The sequence below is a fragment of the Haemorhous mexicanus genome, chromosome 2 (assembly GCF_027477595.1).
Source record: "Haemorhous mexicanus isolate bHaeMex1 chromosome 2, bHaeMex1.pri, whole genome shotgun sequence".
Taxonomy (NCBI): domain Eukaryota; kingdom Metazoa; phylum Chordata; class Aves; order Passeriformes; family Fringillidae; genus Haemorhous; species Haemorhous mexicanus.
Genome location: NC_082342.1, coordinates 117,641,595 through 117,660,577, shown reverse-complemented (window position 1 = coordinate 117,660,577; position 18,983 = coordinate 117,641,595). Strand labels below are relative to the sequence as shown.

The 18,983-nt window shown below is 41.1% G+C and overlaps 2 long non-coding RNA genes across 2 annotated transcripts; one reads left to right on the top strand and one right to left on the bottom strand.

Moving 5' to 3' along the window:
• Positions 1-3,668: 3,668 nt before the first annotated feature.
• Positions 3,669-14,066, top strand: LOC132324091 (uncharacterized). The gene is made up of 3 exons (XR_009485515.1): positions 3,669-3,756; positions 4,196-4,246; positions 13,943-14,066. It is a non-coding gene; the product is annotated as an uncharacterized LOC132324091 (long non-coding RNA).
• LOC132324089 (uncharacterized) lies at positions 9,616-18,981 on the bottom strand. The gene is made up of 4 exons (XR_009485514.1): positions 18,851-18,981; positions 16,050-16,158; positions 14,555-14,845; positions 9,616-12,728 (listed from the first exon to the last, which is right to left on the bottom strand). It is a non-coding gene; the product is annotated as an uncharacterized LOC132324089 (long non-coding RNA).
• Between the last annotated feature and the right edge of the window lie 2 nt (positions 18,982-18,983).

The following is an 18,983-nucleotide window of genomic DNA, read 5'->3' as shown; positions in this document are numbered from 1 at the left end:
CAATTTCAAAAGGAAATTGGCATTTCTCTTCCACAATATTTCTGTTTAAGCCCATAAAGAACACAATCATTTGGCAGCTGCTTTTCTTTGAGTTGTTGGGTGTTGGGTTTTGCTTCAGGTAACTCTGAGGAGGATCTAAGGAAAATGAGAAGAAAAAATAAGCTTTGGTTACTTTATTGCTGATGCAGTGAATATTTGGCAAATTGCTGCATAGGACTTTTACTATTTCCTGACCTGGATCAAGCCTTTGGGAAAATCCAAGGAAAAAAATGATATAAGCATTGAGGATGGCTTGGGACCTCTGGGTATGGTGGCATTGTGGAGTTGCTTTCACTGGTATTTAGAGGCAGATCAGGCATGGTTCAGTAGGGTATGAGGAGCTGCATTCTCAGCAGGTTGACACAAATCCATCCCAAAAAACCTTGCTGCCTCCAGGACTGTGAAGGTGACTCTGAATTCCAAGAAGAGGCTGCCTTCCTGACAGAGACATTTGGGTAGAATTTTCATTTGGTTGCAATTATTCCAGCAAACAATACCACTGCGTCCTTGGGAACGTGCTGGCAGCTAATAACTCTACTGACAGAGTGCATTCTTCATGGCTTATGCTTAGTAATACTGAAACTCTGCAAATCCACTCAGGAAATGTCTGGCTTTGCCTCTCAGAGTGTCTGGAGCTTTGATATGGAATGTTGGCCATGAACAGTGCTCTCATTTATTAGCTGCCTTTGGCATCTGGCAATTTGGAAAGATGAAGGAAGGGATTCACAGCAATATTTTGAACAAACACAGCTATTATTGGTACATGGAGACAGAAGGGTGGTGTGTTTGTTCTGGTGCCAGCCTTGAGAGAAAACCTGGTGAAAACCACCAGGGCATGATCACTGCAGCCCAGGCTGCTGCCAATGTTGACATTTTTACCATTTAAAAACACAAATGTAAATAAATAAACATATCAATAAATAAAAACAAAGCCCCCAACATTCATTACTCAATTACTGAGTGTTACATATCAATAGTGTTCTCAGCATTATTCCAGCACATTTAATTGTGCTCTGCACCATACCTGCCCAGTGAGCAAAGTTGTCCACTGGGTTACTCAGCCAAAAAAGTGAAAATATGGAGGAACTGAAATTCAGAATGCCATGTTTTACTGAATCCAACTTGAATTTTTACAGAGCAGCTCTGGGCCCCCACCGTTGGGTGTGTCTGTAAGGAATTCATCAGGAGTTATAGCTGAACAAGGTGTTGTTTCCTTCTGGGCATGTTTTCATTGTCCCAGAAGGATTTTTAGCTGATAAGTTGTTTGAGACTACATTTTGTAGCCCATATAAAAATCAGCTGGCTTAGTCACAGGAGTTGGTAGATACTGCTGCAAATCTCCTGAGTTTCTTGGCATTTATTTGATTACCTGTTGGCATTTATCTGACTGCCTGTTCTCCTCCTTTTCACTCGACTGGGTACAGCTGTGACATCAAACATTCTTGACCAGGAGAAAGGCACCTCTGTTTTCTGAAAGGTCTGTGAGAAGCATGACATTGTGAAGTTTAGTCTCTTCCCTGAAAGGACATCTAACTCTCACCTGAGTTCTCAGAAAGCCAAAGTCAGGATGCCAGGATGTCCACGCTTTGTCCTGTATCTGGGATGTTCTGTATCCTGCACTTCTCTTGTGACACAGCACTCCCAAAGAGAACACAATTCTTATGTTCTTTGACTCTTCTGGTACTCCCTACACAGACTGGAGGCTGTGTGGCCTCCCTGAGAAAATGCATGTTTGGCATCTTCCAGGTTTGTTATTTCTAGCACTTCCCCCAAAACTGAATTTTTTAAACTGATACTGGGATTTTCATGGGATAAAGGCATACACACCAGAGAAAGGAGCACCTGGGGTGGCCTCTGCTTGTCTTCCCATCCATATGAGCAACTGATATTTGTGCCATGTCTTGGTGTGATGCATCTTTGCTCCTCCTGCTTTGAATTCCCCGGTGCCACTCAAATCCATTCAGCTGCTGTGACTGCCCCTGGCACTTGTCCCTGAGAGCAAGATGTGACACCCATCTGCCTCCCAGCAGCCTTCATTCAGGCCTGTGCAGGCATCTGCTCAACTTTGTCAAGGAAATCCAAAATTAAGAGTAAGAGATGCAGTTTGAAGTTGATGTGATGGTGCCTGGGTTTTTTGAAAGTGGGGCTGAAAATACAACCCCCCTTTGTGCAAGCTGCTGATATTTGAGGTAAGTCTTTATGGCAGCTTCTTGCTGGAATTCCTGCTGCATTTGGCAGGTGATGGAAGAAGCAGGAGATAGAATTAAGGATGAAACAAAGCCTTAAATTGTTTCTGTGATTGTACAGCTTTTGTTTGTTGAGGCACAGGTATTAGTGACTGCCAGCTGAACAAATTGTATTTGTGCTCTAAAGTCACCTGCTTGGAGTTTGTTTCCTTTCCCAGTCTCCATAAGGATGCAAACAGATCTGTGTCTATTTTAGCACTTCCTTGGTGAGTCAGATTGACCCTTCTAACCTACAGAATCCCTTAGCCATGCTCTGCATTTACTGACACAGGTTTACTCAGGTTTTCTGTCTAGTTACACACAAAATCTGCAATTACAGCTGCTGGACTTAATAAGTTCATCTTGGTGCCCTTGCAAACCAAACTTACATTATTCACATGCCCAAGTAAAATCTCATTGAAAGTTTTACTGCACTTCCCCTGCCAACAGAGCCTTGACTGATTCACTCAGCACAGGCAGGTGAGCTAATGTTCTGTACCTGTTTCCCAGTTTTCTGAGCTGTGAAAAACACCAATCACTTGTGGCTTTTTTTAATTTTAAAAGTTTAATGAGAATAAAATGGTTATAAAAATAACAATCTGATTACAGTAATAATAATTTGGACAATTTGGATTAGGACAATATGAGACAATAAAAACAAAGAGTTACAGACAATCTGGGTACCTCTTTCTGGGCAAAATAAGCCCAAAAAAGGACCCACGTTAACAGAGGATTAACCCTTAAAAGCAACAGCCTGTTGCATATTCATACACCTCATAAATGATGCATAAATTCCATTTACACACAGGATTCTGTCTGGGCAGTGTCAGCTTCTTCCTCTTAATCCTGATGGTGTCTTCAGGACTGAGTGAGGCAGGAAGAAGTTCATTTCTTCTGATAATGGGGCAATAAATTCTCTTTCTCTGAAAGATTTGGGTGTCCTGTGGCTGCTATCATGTGCAAGTCCTGTCTTTAAAAAAAGTTTCTTACATAGCATAGTTTCTATTTTAATCTTATGTTATAACCTAAACTATATTTAACACACTGCTTAAGAAAATTAACACAGCCTAAATTTTTAACATAACACACATAATATTCATTTTAGTATTTGTGAAAAGCCAATCATAAAATAGGCATTTTTCACATGAGCTCTCTGCTGGGAGCTCACAGTGGTGCCTTTGGCTCTGCTGTGCTAGGAGAGGATCTGCAGTCCCCAGCAGCAGCCCCTCTCACTGTCCAGCTGTAAGCAGCTGTTTTCATAGATACACAGAGGGATTTGAGCTGGCAGAGACCAGGAATCTGGCAGCTGATAAAACACCACCCTCTGAGGTCACAGCTGACCAAACACACCTTCCTGGAGATGCCCTGGTTAGGATCAGCCATCCAGCCCCTGGCCCCTGGGCTGGCAGCACAGGCTCCTCCTGCTCCAGGGAGAGAGGGCAACCCTTCCTCTGCCTTCCACAGAGAAACTGTTTTCCCTCCTGGCAGCAAGGTTTGGGTTTTATTTTCCTGCTAATTCTGCCATTGCTTGGCCATGTGCTGGTGCCAGTGCTAAGGGGGCACCCAAGGCAGGCAGAGGTCACTGTCAGGGTGGGGAGGCCCTGGCACAGGGTGCCCAGAGAAGCTGTGAATTCCCCAATCCTGGAAGTATCCAGGGCCAGGTTGAATGGGGCTCTCAGAAACCACTTCTAGTGGAAGCTGTCCCTGCCCATGGCAGAGGTTGGAAATAGATGAATTTTAAGTTCCCTTCCAACCCAAACCATTGAATGAATCTATGATTCTAAGTCTTAAACTGTGTTTAATTTTTACCTTTAAAAATTTTATTTCTATTTATTTTATATTTATATTATATAAATCATAAAAAAAAAATTTTAATTTAATTACCCTGTTGTGTAACACTACAAAGTCAATTTCCTCCTTTTCTTTCACAGATTTCATAATCCCAAAAGCAGGGGGAAGGCAGCTGTACTGCACATGCCAAGGTGAGCCAGCACTGAGGTACATGTGGACAAAGTGCTTTTGTCACATCACTTCCTTGTCACATGATTTGGCCCTGGTGGATTTTCCTTCCCAGCAGAAGGTGGAAGCTGTTCAGAATCTGAAACGAAAGTGTTGTTTTGTTCTCAGTGCAGTGATTCATTCTGCAGTGAGAACTCCTCAGCAATCTGGCAATTTATTCTGTTTATCTACCAAGCAGAAGATGACACATAAATAACTGTTCAAAGTAGTTTGAAACCATGTCCCAATAATAGCACAGGTTCTCACATTTTTCCTGACAAACAATAAATGCTTTTGGCCTTTGGTAGGATTTTTTTTCCTGTTGTGACTATACTTATATGTCCAGTTTAAACTTTTTAAAGTATTTTATAATTTCTGCCATTTTTTAAAGCTTAATGCCTAGCCATGTCTTGGCAGGGTACATTTATTTCTGCACACTATATATCATATTCTTTTGACCACAGATATATGTAAATTCTCAGTGTGTGCTTTGAGCTGACAAAGGGATGTGCAGAGCCATGCAGAAGAAATCTATGTGTGATAAAGAGATCACACAAAACATATAAAGACATTTTTCCCTACATGCCTGACCTGTAACTACCTCTTAAGTCTGTGCAGGTGGTTTTGACCACAGGACAGAAATTTTTTACTCATTTCTCCACACCTTTCTCAAGCTCTCCATTTAAAACAGTAACAAATACAATAATTCAGCTGTTCACAGTTTGTTGCCACTCACTGTGACTTTTATCATTGCCTGTGGATTTCTCTTTTCTTTGCCCTGTGGCAAATAACGCATTCCCTCAGAAATCAAAGGACATATCACTTTCTTTACAGAACTGGAAACTCAGTGATTTCTATGCTTCTTCAAGTGGAAATGGCTTCTGTAACACAGATCCTATTCTGAGGCTTGATTCACTCAACAGAATAACTGACTTTATACAAGAGCATGCAGTGAGAGGACAAGGGGGAATGGGACTCTAAATCAACTGTCCTTCAAAGATGGGAGACTAGAAAGAAATTCTTCCCTGTGAGGGTGGTGAGGCACTGGAACAGTTGCCCAGAGAAGCTGTGGGTGGCCCTGGATCCCTGGAAGATGAGGCTCAAGATGAGGCTGGAGGGGGCTCTGAGCAAGCTGGGATTGTGGAAGGTGTCCCTGCCCATGGTAGGGTTTTGGAACTTTAAGGCCCCTTCCAACCCAAACCATTCTATGATTCTGGGAAATAACTAATTTCTTACTGCAGCCAGAGGCACAATTTAAAACTTTGGGGTCAGATGGGTTGAACTGAAAGAGGAAAGGCAGCCAACCCTCTGTAGCTCACAGGATGAGCTCTGGTAGAAGTGAAGGTCCAAAGATGGGAGAGGAGGGCAGTGCAAGTCTTCCTTCATGTAGCTTTTCCTCTGCTGTGCCCTTGAATCTACCATCAGGAATATTCCTGAATCCACTCTCAGGAGATGTTCCAGCCCATCTGTCCATGATCTCCCTGGAAGGCACCCCATGGCCTAAAGAGGATTTGAGACCTGATGGATGTGGGCAATGTTTTAGCTCTTCCAGCTACTGCGTTCACAGAGCTGGATGAGCTCACAGTTGCACACTCCCATATTTACATGCAATGACAAATTTATTTACAGCTGATCCTTAGAGATGACGTAATTACTCTTTTTATAGTCCCAGTGTCTGCTGATAACCATCAGGTAAAGCTGTTGACTCTCTACTCACATTGCTGCAGGGAATTTCCCCAGGCTAGGGGAACAAGCCAAGGACAGCCATTAGTGAGGTGTGTCATTATTTCTGTCCTTCCCCTCCTCATTTTTTTCCCCAGTTTTGACCAGCTAGAAGGTGAACAGAAACTTTCTTAATTAAAAGTGCAGGGGTGCCTTTTTGGGGTATCATGCTGTGTGATTGCATCACTACTGAAAACTGCTTTTTCATTTATGCTCCTTCAAAACTCCTCTGTCCTCATCTTTCTCCCTTTCACCTGGGGTAGACAGACTCCTCTCCCTCTTCAGCCAACAATAGTTTGGCTAAAAATACACTGAAAAAAACAAAATTCTTGCAAGGCTGGAGTATATCTGGTAATTTCACTACACCAGCAAGGTTAACCTGCTGATGGTGTCAAGAAGCCAGAGTTTGGGTGGTAAATCTCAACAAAACCACAACCCTCCTTGGTTTTATTCTTTTATACACAAGAAACCAAAGATATTGAAAGGAGGGAAAGCTTTGGTGTATTAAGGGAGTTTGGAGAGCCAACCACAATGAGTCAAATCTCAGGCTTCAGGGGATAAGAGCAGATCCATTCTGGAATCCTACAAGAATATCTTTGGATGAATCACTTAGTGGAGAGAAGACCAGCCTAGGAGAGAAAATATGTTTTTGCAGTCAGATAATGAACGTCTCAGTGCTCCTCCCTCCACCCCCTCTATTTCTGTGCTGGCAGCAATAACAATAACTATTAATTTCAAGTGGCATGAGTTTGGGAAAGTGTTGCTTTCCAGTGGAGTAATGCAGGAAATAAGCAAAACCACAAACCTGTCTATGATATAGACATCTAATGAGACTCTTTTCTGAGCCCATGGAGACCTGCTGTGTGTGTACTTGAGCCTGGAGATTGTTTTGTCCTGCTTACCAAAGGATCTGCCACTCCTGGGAGCTGCTCTGGTTCCCTGTCCCCAGGTGACCCAAAGCTGCACATGCAGCAGTGAGGGCAGGGGTTTTACAAAACCACATCTGGGACAGGGGAAAGATGCTTTGAAGTGTCTGCACATCACAAAGTACAAAGCAAAGTGTTTATAACATGACTTAGAGCTAAGACAGATTTTAGGGCATCACCTGAACACACCTGTGGGGTGTGCTCTGTTTCTAGCTGGGATCTACCTTTTTGTGTTTGGAGGAGCTGGGCTGTGGCCAAGCCATGGTTTTTTCCCAAACCTCCTCTCAGGCAGTGCAGTGCTGGTCCCTCCTTCACCCCTCACATTTACCTTACCCCCGTGCAGTCAGCCACATCACAATGGACAATGGAAAAGCCCTCAACAATCCTGCTCTCAGGCTGGGCCATGAGGCACTTCCAGCCAGGAACAAGGAGAAGAGAATGTGCTGAAGCAAAAGCAAACACAGATCTGCATGATAAGATCAGAAATGGCAACGGAGTATTTTGTTCTCCTCAAGTGAACGCAGGTTCTGACCTTTGTGGGTTAATTTTAGAGACTTGACTTCAACTTTCAGGTGGTGTTGCTTGTTTGGACAGCACCTGCAGTGTAAACTGGAGTCAGATTTATGAAAATACTTTCACTCAGCCAATAAATCCCACAGTTAGATAAGAAACCTATAGGGAAATATATTTCAAGAGCACTTGCTTTTCTTACTTTCTTAATATATAGTACTTGCTTTCCTTTAAATATCCGGGGTGTGCACTTTTCTTTTACGTTTGCACATGAATCTTTCCCCATTAATTTTATTCACCTGCTGTCTGAGTAACTCAGGTTAGAAGGCAGTTTTCACCTGACTATTAACACTGCAAAGTGATGTGTGAATTCAAGATTGCTCAATAAAGGAGGGGCTCCTTCCTTGGCTTGTTTCCCCCTTCCCTTTCACCTCATCCCTGTGTAATTTCCCCTTCCTTGTTACATAGCAGAGCTGAACAGAGAGTTGTCACAGAATCAGAGAATCACTGGATGGTTTGAGTTGGAAGGGACCTTAAAAATCATCCAGTTCCACCCCCTGCCATGGGCAGGGACACCTCCCACTATCCCAGGTGGCTCTCAGAGCCTCATCCTACCTGTCCTTGGGCACTTCCAGGGATGGGCAGCCCCAGCCTCTCTGGGCAACCCGTGCCAGAGAAAAAATAAACAATTTCTTTTAAATATCTAATCTAAACCTACCCTCTTCCAATTTGAAGCCATTCTCCCTTGCCCTGCCACCAACGGCCCTCATAAATAGTTTCTCTCCATCTTTTCTGTAGGCTGAATTTTCAGCTTAGTCTTACAAGGCTAAATCAGAATTTGTAGCCATTTTTCACTACTTGAGACTGAGTTCAGAGCTCCTTTTGTGCTTTCAGCAGTAACTGGAAGACAAAGGCAGTAGAAATGCCAAGCAAGAGGGTTTAATAACTTGTGTCACAGTAGAGCAGGGGCAGATTGGCAGTGGAGCCACTGTGCTTTGTGCTGACATGACTGTCCCTTTCCCAAGGAGATCACAGTGCACTAAGTGACAGTGGAAGAAATAAGCTGTATGCAAAATACAGCCACTGAGCTAAGAAGTATTTATGGGTGGGTTTTTTTTAATGCCATCCAGTAACACATCTCCCATGCAGTAATATATGCCACATCACAGAAAAAGAGATTACTTACTAACAGCCTATGTGATTTATATTTCATATGTGCATATATTTATATATTTTCTCTATCTGTAAGGACACATATGTCATGAGGACCTCAAGCACTGAGGTTTTTTCATTTCAGTGACTTCTGCACCCACCTCCCCTTATGTTCCCCACAAAGGAGAACTTACCACCCTCCACACCTGTGGTATTTTCACACCTGTGGTGATGAATCTGACTCCATGTTCTTAGAAGGCTATTTTATTATTATATTATATTATATTATATTATATTATATTATATTATATTATATTATATTATATTATATTATATTATATTATATTATATTATATTATATTATATTATATTATATTATATTATATTATATTATATTGTATTGTATTGTATTGTATTGTATTGTATTATATTATTACATTACATTACATTACATTACATATTATTAAAGAATGCTATACTAAAACTATACTAAAGAATAGAGAAAGGATACAGACAGAGGGCTTAACAAGATACAAATGAAAAACTCATGACCCTCTCCAAAGCCCCAACACAGCTGATGGTGATTGGTCATTAAGTTAAAGCAATTCACATGAAACCAAGGAAACAACCACCTGTTGGGTAAACAATCTCCAAACCACATTCCAAAGCAGCCAAACCCAGGAGAAGCAAATGAGACAATATTGTTTTCCTTTTTCTCTGAGGCTTCTCATCCTTCCAGGAGAAGACTCCTGGGCAAAGAGGATTTTTCAGAAAATATGAGGGTGACACACACCCATTCTGTTTTGCACACTGGTGTCCATTCACCCTCAGAAACCTGTTGATCAGAGAGACACGTGGTGGAGAATGAGCAAGAAATGTGCAGATGGAAAATGTATCTCAAAGTATTCCAGTTAGCAGTAGGTAACCATTTCTTCCTTTCTTGAGGAAATACATTTACAGTCCTAAAGCTTCTCTATTTCTACATCTCTCCACAACTTACATTGCTTCCATAAAAATAAATAAATAGAATACATATCCTCATGTTGTTCAATCACTTGCATTTATTTAGCTTTTAAGCTTTCTGCAGGGAAATAGAAAGTTTTCCAAGTGCTTGAGATTTCCACACACCAGTTCTTCACCTCTTGTGGTACCAATTGATCTGCTGCACTAATTAATCTGAAAGCTTTCTGTGCCAGATGTGGGCAGATTTTTAGTCTTTAAGGAGTGGTATCTGTAGTCTTCAGGAAATCTTTGTGGAAGTACTTCAGCCAGATATCTAACCACTGAATTCCTCTGTTAATAAAACAAGGGAAATCCATCTCAGCAAAACCCTTGGGGCAGGAATTGTGAAATGTGGCCAAATCGTGCTTCCAGAATGTTCTGAAAGTCTCAAATGGCAGCTGCAGCAGCATTGCAAACTTTAAGGTTGTTTCATAATCCTAAAGTGTGCTGTTTGTGAGGGTCCCCAGGATGAGGTGAAGAGATGAGAATTTGACTCCATGTTCTCAGAAGGTGATTTATTATTTTATGATATTATATTATATAATATTAAAAGAATGCCATACTAAAACTATACTAGAGAAAGAGAAAGGATTCACCAGAAGGCTTAACAAGAATGATAAAGGAAAACCCATGACTCCTCAGAGCCTTGACACAGCTGGACCAAGATTGATCATTAAATTAAAACAATTCACATGCTGGATAAACACTCTCCAGACCACATTCCAAAGCAGCAAAACATGGAGAAGCTGAAGCTTCCCAGGAGAAGAAATCCTGGTGAAGGGATTTTTCAGAAAATATCCTAATTTCACTTAGGCACTGAAATCAAATGACTGCCAACATCAACACAATCTTGGAGGACTTGAATGGATATTTTAAATTATTTTAGTATTGTTTTATTTGCCAGTGGTCATAGATCCTCTTGTTATCCTATGAACTCTACACTTGAAATACAGAATCACAGAATATCCTGATTTGAAAGAGACCCACAAGGATCAGAGTCCAACCCCTGGCCCTGCACAGATACCCCAACAATCCCACCCTGTGCCTGAGAATGTTGTCCAAACTCCTGGAGCTCTGGCAGCCTTGGGGCTGTGCCTATTCCCTGGGCAGCCTGTCCAGGGCCCAACCACCCTCTGGAGGAAGAATCTTTTCCTAAAATCCAACCTAAACCTCTCCTGACACCACTTCATGCCCTTCCCTCAAGGCCTGGCACCGTTCACAGGGAGCAGAGATTGGTGCTGCCCCTCCACTGCTCACACACATTCCCTTTGCAGGGCTCACACAGGAATTTGAAGGATTGTTTTGTGGTGATTCATTTAAAGAACTGGTGCTTTAGAGAAGGACTGTTAGCTTAGAGATCCCTTTGTTTCTGGTGTATTCTGAGATAAATGTGCACTCTTCCCATGTGTTTGTTTTGAAAGCAGGGACAGATCAGGCTGGTGGAGGAGAAAGTCTCCAATGCCAGAGTCTAGCCTAGAAAGTTATTGAATTAATACCTAAATTATTGAATTAATACCCCTCAGAAGAGCAAACCAAACCAGATTAAAGTGAGGAAAGAAAAGAGCAGTTTAAGGAACTGAGACAAAGAAATTACAGCAGAGTCTTAGTCATTGATCTCCTGCTGGAGCCCTCGAAGGAAGACAGTAACAGGGAAACAGAGCCTTCCATTATATTTAGTCCTGAAAAGAAACAAAACAAGATTATGGGTCCCATCCTCCTCCCATTAAAGCTGGCAGGCCCCAGAAGAATAATTTGCATTCCAGCTAAGCCCTTGGTGTTTTCCTATCGGACTTGCAAAATGGTTTCTCAGAAATGAGCTGGAACAGGCACGGGGAGCTGAGCCCACCTGGCAGTGGGATTAACCTAGAAAGGAGCTTGGTGTTTGTGAGCTGCCCCAGAGCACCATCACAGGAAAACTCAAAGTCATCTGAGGCTGAAGCATCTCTCACAAACTTGTGGGGTGGTTGCAAACAAGGCTGTTTAAACTCCCTGTGCCCTGTTCACAAATGTCATTGAATTCTTGCTCCCACACCTGGGTTGTGTAGGGACATTTTTTGTGAGGTTTTGGAGCACAAAAAGGGATTGTGATGCCATGCCTGGTATACTGAGCACTCATTACAGGTAATTAATTCTTTTTTTTTTCAAAGTGCACGAAGGTTGAAGCTGTTTTTCACTGTGAGAACAAAAAAAAAAAAAAAAAAAAAACAACAAAAACAAAACAGCTAGAAGCTTTCAATAACCCACATACTCCTGGAATTAACTTTGTCATTAATTGTAATAATTGGCACTGACATTCTGTTGTGGTGCTGAGGATAGGCAGAGAGTGGGAGAGTCAGGCTGGGTATTTTTAGGGATGGAAATTTCTGTAACTCTATATCCAGGCTGGATGGGGCTCTGAGCAGCCTTGTACTGGGAGGTGTCCCTGCCCGTGGCAGGGGGTTGGAGTGAGATGATCTTTAAGGTCCCTCCCAAAACAAATCATCCTGTGACTCTGTGTTGTGCACACCCTCAGGGTAGTGTGTGTTATAATGGATCCAATATTTATATTTGTGTAATTACATGAGTCACCTATTATCTCATTTTCACATCTGCTCGCTGCTTTGAAGATGTTCATTATATTGTCATTTACCTGATTCATACCTTCATTTATTAACTGTTTCTAATGATAAATACCAGGGTTTAAGGTGTTTGAGGATAAATCCCAGATTTTTGCTGGGATGATTCTACAGAAGGCATACCTGCCTAGAAGAACAGGTGGTAACTGCTTTGCTGCTGGTGAGCAAAATCTCAATTCTTTGTGAGAGAAAAATTTACTTAGTGGAAGAAAATTTGACCTAACATTGCAGGGTCAGCCCCTCTGCCTGGATGTTTAGCAGGGAGCAGCTCCATTGCCCTTGTGCTCTTTGTGCAGTTTATCCAACCCAGACTGGATTCTAAGGCTGTTCAAGCATAGAATATTTGGCTGCTGCACACAGTTGGTTAAATCAAACATATAGAGGGAATTGTTGGGAGGAAATCACTTATTTAGCACAGCAACCAATTGATGATCAACATTCAGTCCTCAGCCAAAAGAGATCCCTACGTAGCCTCAGCACATTTTCTTCATGATGGTCTCATCTTCTAATTCTGGTCCTGAATCTTTTAGATCTTGCACCTGTCATTGAGACAATGAAAAATGCATGATTGGAGCCTTTCCTTGCAAAAAAATCACCCACCCAAAAACCAGAGAAAAGCTTCCACAAAAGCCTTCTCTGAATAAGAAGAGGTAACACATTCTCCCAGTGACATTTATGCTTCTGAAAAAGTGTGGGCCAGGGAGAGAGTTGATGCACTGAACCTCTGATCTCTCACAGACAAAGCTGCTTTAGAGGGATGAGCTCTAAGCAGTGTCGTTTTAGCCAAAGTTTGTCTCTGGCCTTGGGGCCCAGGAGCAGTCCATAGCTCCTATTTAAGGATAGTTGTGTTGAGGGTGATATTTTGGCACCTCCTTTTCTTTTTTTCACTTCCCATTTCTAGAAAAAACCCGATTTTTTTTTTTTTTTTTAATGTTTTTAAACCACAACAATTTGAAAAAGGTGGTGGAAGTCTGGAACCCTGATCCTGGCTGTGGTGGTATTTTTCACGTTGTGTTGAAGCAAAAGTAATGGTTAACTATGAAAAGGGTGGAGGTAGAAATAAGGCAGCCTAAGATGGAGCAAGATTTTCCTGCACAGTCATTACCTAAAGCATATCAAAGAAAATGATCAACATAGAGGAGTCACTGGCAAAAAAATTGCTCCATTGAAAGGTCTTTAACTATGTTTTTTTCCCCCTGAGAGAACAGGCTATTGAAAAACAAAACCTGTTTACATGAAAAGAAAATCTCCCTGAGAAGCAGATTGTTTTCATTGGAATTATCATGGAAAACTTCTCACAACACTTCTTCCCAAGATCCTGTTAATAAGTTTTACTATGCCTTTATAATTGTGTATTTTGGATAACATTGCCATTTCACAGAGCTGGGAAATCAAAGTGTTTAAATTCAGATAAGAGTCAAAACCAGGCTGTTCAGCCTTAATGCAACCAAAACTTGCCTTCAGACTGAAAATCCTTTTTTCTCAGCACCTTGCAGCTCTTTGGAGAGTGGTGACATTTTGAATCTTGAGGTTAAGGTTCAGAGCCTTGAGCCAACAGTGATTCCTGTGGCTCTCACACCTCCTGCTGCTTTTGTTAGTGCTGAGCCCAAATATTTTTCAAAATTTTGTGGCTCGCTTCTGTGGACTAAGGCTGGGAAGGGGGAAAAGTGATTTATAAAATACCCTTCTTAAAAACATCCTGAAACACCTGTGGCAAAAAGGGACTCATTGAATGGATTCTTTGTTCCAACAGGTGAAACAAAATAATTGATCACAAGGGTGGATACAGAGCATCAGAATTGTGGTTATTAAAGTTTTACTGCTGGCAACAATCCTTGGCTCAGTGCTCTTGAATTCTACCCTGGAACCCACAGGTAATTTCTTTTTTTTCACCTGTGGCCTGTGATTAATGTGGGTATTTGTTCTCTGACAGTGGGGTATTTTAATGTATTCCTGCAGCAGAAGTTGTGTTGGGGATGCTGCTTCGTGGAGAGCTGGAATTCCTTCTCTGCAGGAATTTTCTCTTCATTTTCCTGCCCAGAATTATGGAGACAGGATTATATACACAGCTTTATTCCCTGGTAGAGGGAATGCAAATGCAAAGTACAGAAAAAAGAAGCACAGAAATGCAGTCACAGAAGCAGCATGAGCATACATCAAGATTATCAGAGTTTTTCTAATTCTGGCCCTGGAGTCACCTTGGCTGCTCCTGTCTGAGTTATCCCTCTGTGCAGTGCTGCTGGGTGGGGCAGCAGCATCTCTGATGGTGCTGTGCTTTTGGTTTTGTGCCCTGCCCAAATGCAGAACTTCCTTCCCCCCCTTCCAAACTCTTCTCCTGCACAGAAATTCTCCCTATTTTTGTTACCCTTATTTCCAGAGCATTTTGACAGATCCACGTTTGGGAATCTTCCGGGATGCTGTGACCTGTGGGCATTGATGTGTTTCAGCTGCATCTCTGATTCTTCATCTGTGCTGTTTGTCCTGGTGTTTTGTACTTGATTCCTCTTCCATTTGCTCTTTTCAGGATAATAAAAGGCAAGGCTGGGAAGGAAAATGTGGGTTTCATTTAGGCAGAGCTAGTCAGAGCCCACTCATCACCTTTGTGGCTCAGCACCATGCCTTGTCAGTCCTCCACAAAAGAATTCTGCTTTGCCAACTGCGAACAGCAATAGTTCATAAAGCATTAAAAAGTATCTCAACATGAACTCCAAATCCCCCAAATCTAGGAGGCAAATAGAGCTACTTTTGTCTCTTATTTATTTCCTTTTATTTTCCCTAAATTTTTTTTTTCAAGAAAAAATAATGACTTTCCTTAGCCTGGTTGGGCTGAGCCTTGGATTTTATTTTAAGAAGGTTTTCAGTGTGGTTGATGTGGGAGAAGGGACATTATTGGAACATGTTGAGTTGTTAAATTTCCAAGGCAATTTATACTTTTTGAATACCCCTGCCAATACCATTTAGTTTCCTTTTATTTGATTAAATTGTAATGCTCCTCAGATATATTTTTTTTTACCCTGTAACATTTTAAACCCTCATGACCTGTAAGTTTTGAGTGCACATTTAAAGGCAAACACTTTGAATGTTCTGGGGCTTTTGGGATTTATCATATCTGCGCTGTTTGAAATCACACCAAATTAGAAATGCACAAATCAGTTGAAAATAAAAGAGTTGTGGAAAAAACAAACCCCACATTCTCTCTGGCACTGAAATGACAAAAGCATGGAAGCACTTTTAGACATGGGAGAATCTTGTGATTTATGATTGATGAGAAGTAAACATCAAATAAAAACCTACAGTTCTGAGTTCACATGTCATAGGCTGATACAGAAACAAATCCAGTGGTTTCCTCTGAATAATGCAGCTCAGGGGGGCTGAGCCCTGTGGAATCACAATCACACACTAAGGAATTACAGAGAAAATTCAGGGCACTTCTTACACAAGTGTGGCTGTAAATAATGCAGAATGGCAGCTGGAAATGTCACTGACCCAGAGCTAGTATTAAAATTGTAATATTACTGTTATTGTTATTAATAATAATAATGAAACTAAAGAAAATTGCAACAACAATAACAGTAACAATAATCTTGAGTGATTGTAGAAGGCAGGAGGGTTTGAATGTCTGAAATCCATATGGTGAGCACACTTTGTGACAGTGCAGGCACATCCTCTTTCTAAGGCTGTTTCATCCACCAGAATTTCCTTATGGGAACAGGTTGGCTACAGAGCCCTGTTTGTATTATTCTAACACAAATATTAAAATTTTGGGGTTGTTTATAATAATAAAACACATTTTGGTTTTTACCAATGACAGGCATGTGAACTTACAGACATTTTACACAAATGGGAAGTACAGTTCTTACCTAAAACCCTCATTTTTCCTTCACTCCTAACACCCACAGAGCAATGCACATCCTCACTGACAGTGCTGACACGTTTCTGGAAGTTCTTGGACATGTAAGCTTGGTATTACTGCAGGAGAAAAAAAGGTAAAAGCAGCATTATCCACTTCCCCCAAATTGTGATTTCCACAAGAAATTCCATCTCTGACTCTCAAAATGACAAGTGAGAGTCTGGAAGTGCTTGGGGATGGCTGTCAGGAGGGAAAATTAGAAAACTGAGTGCGTCAGAATGGGTTATTTATTTTTCAGCTGTCACTGAGAATTTCTCCCCAACATTTGCTGCTTCTAACTCAAGTTGGCTGAGGGGCTTGGAAGCCCACAAGAATTTTGTTTTTCTCCACATTGTATTCTTTGATTTAATACAAGAGATGGCCTTCACCAAATCAGCTGCCCTCTGTATTTCTTTTAACTTCATCATTCTTTTTTTGTTTGTTTTGAGAAGTTAAACCCTTGGTAAACACAGGCTTTTAACAAGGTGTTTTTAAGCAGATGGAAATTAGAATCTAAAGAGAGGTTTTTTTTCAAATTCCTGAGTCTTTGATCACCCCAAAGGAATGACAAGTTCTTTTGCAGGTGAACTACATGTCATTTCATCTTGTTATTTCCTTGTGTATCTTCACCTTCCAACTCTAGGTGAAATCTGAGTTTCTTCAGCATCTTTCAAAAAGAAATGTAAGAATTAAGTGATCATTTAAATCTTGAGTTTAAAGGTTGGTGAGATGAGTCACAAGGAACTTAAAATATTTGAGAAGGGTCACCAGTTTCATACTGGAAAGACTCTTACCTGTAAGGCATGTGGCAAAACTTGTTCTGTGTTTACCAGAAAGCAACATTTACTGTAAAGTACACGACAAGCTGAATTAAAAGTTGGTTTTGGGGCATTGTCAAGGTGAAAGAAGAGAACCTGTGGAACTGAGGCTGCCTAACAGAGGAGCTTATCTGAACTCAGCCCTGGTGACAGGCTCTAATGCAACACCCAGCCCCTCTGCTGTAGCTATTTCCTGAAAAAAAAAAAAGATTTTTGGAGTTTTTTTAATGCAATGTGTCATTTGCATATGTATTTTAGTAAAAATGGACTTATGATGCTAAATCTGAACTTGGTTTCTTCTTTTGGTTCATAAAAGACTCCACACAAGTTAAGACTCCACTAAAAGAGACTTCACTAAGAACCAGTGGTGCTTCTAAAATACTAAGAATTTGACTTAATAGGCTTTGCAGCCAAGTTTCCATGGATGTAATTTCAGAGAAAATCCTGGTTAGGAAAGTAGGGAGTGGCATTTCCCACCCTGTACTCCACAGTTTGCAATCTCATTAAAGCTTATTTGCACCTGAGTTGGACCTGCAGAGGTCAGGGGAGGGGCTGAGGGTCAAAAACTGCCCTGGTGTGTGGAATTGTAGCACCATAGTCCCCATGGTGGCATAATCTTATCTTATTAGAGATAAGAATCTCAAATTCTTATACCATGAGCAAGAATGAGAGACTGGGTTTGGTCTTATGGAATTCCAAAAGAAAGAAGTCTGACAACATTCACCTAAGTAGAAGGAAAATGTGATTTTCAATTATTGATGCAAGCAGAAATAGGTTGTTTTTAATCTTGAAGAGTTCCAGTTAGATCTGTAAACAAGTGGTTGCTAAGAAAAGATCTGACTGAGTCAGGAGTTTCTACATCAAACAAGGCACAAAGCTGAAATTGCTGCCTCACGCCAGAGAACAATACCCTTAAGTTAATTTCAAGGAATATTTCTGTCTTACTTTCCTGTCAGAGTGAAACCAAAATGAAACCAATTTTAGAAAACAGCTGCAGAAGCAAAATCTGGAATTTGTGCAGTTATAGATGTGCCAAGTCTTGCAGGTCTATAAAAACTTGGGAAAAAAAAAAAAAAAGGTAAAAAATGTTCTTCCCTCTTCAGGCCTTACTCTGCCCACTCCACCCCATCCCACCCTGCTCAGGACAGCATTCCTCTCACATAGTGTGGCTGGAAAAAAAAACCTCACTGCAAATGATTTAATGAGGACTTTTAGCAGCATAAACCTCAGGCAGGGTCGGGTATTAAAAACATGGCAAAATGTAAATGTTTAATTCATTGATGAGCCCCAGGCACACAGAGGCAGGTTTGACATCACTGAGTTGAAGTTGTGACCCAGATTTGGTGACTGCCAATGGCAGCTGCCTGTAGTTAGGAGGAGTTTACCTGCTAAGGAAAATGGGGATAAACTCAGTTAAAAATGACAAGCCTGGTCATTCAGTATTTTCCATCTGCTTCAAAGGAGTAAAATAATGGAGATTTACAACCACTCCAGTCTCTCTGCAGTATTGCAGAAGCAATGACTGGCATCTGTTTGGTGCATTTCTAGCAATTTGTTGTTCTAATACAATAAACATGCAAGTTAGAACTGAATATTTAAACATTTGCTCCCAAATAATTAATAATACAGGGAAATATGGAGGGAAAAAAGGTGGATCTACATATTAGGGCAAAACTTGTGGACCCAAGGCTTCTTTTCTTGGTTTAATTAAAAATAAACTTTTGTAACTGTGTCATTTATTAACTACTTTGTGTTTTATAGCTTTACTAGAATATATTTGCTAATTACTTGCTTAAAGCACCTTTTTTGCTCATATTAAGTGTTGCATTGCCATTAAGTCATGCATTGCCCTGCCCCAAGGCTGTTAAAATATTTTACTTATTGCATACCCTGAACAAAAAGGGTCTTCAGATGTGTTGCACTGCTCACTAAATTCTTCCTGTCTTTGACTCACCTTTGGCTCACCACTCAGGCCTTGCTCCATGAAGGAAAAGCAAGCATGCTTGAGCAGAAAACTGGGATTTATTACAGAGCAGGTCAGGTGTGAGGTTTTCGTTGCGTTGGCTGCGGTCCCGACGTGCAGAGGC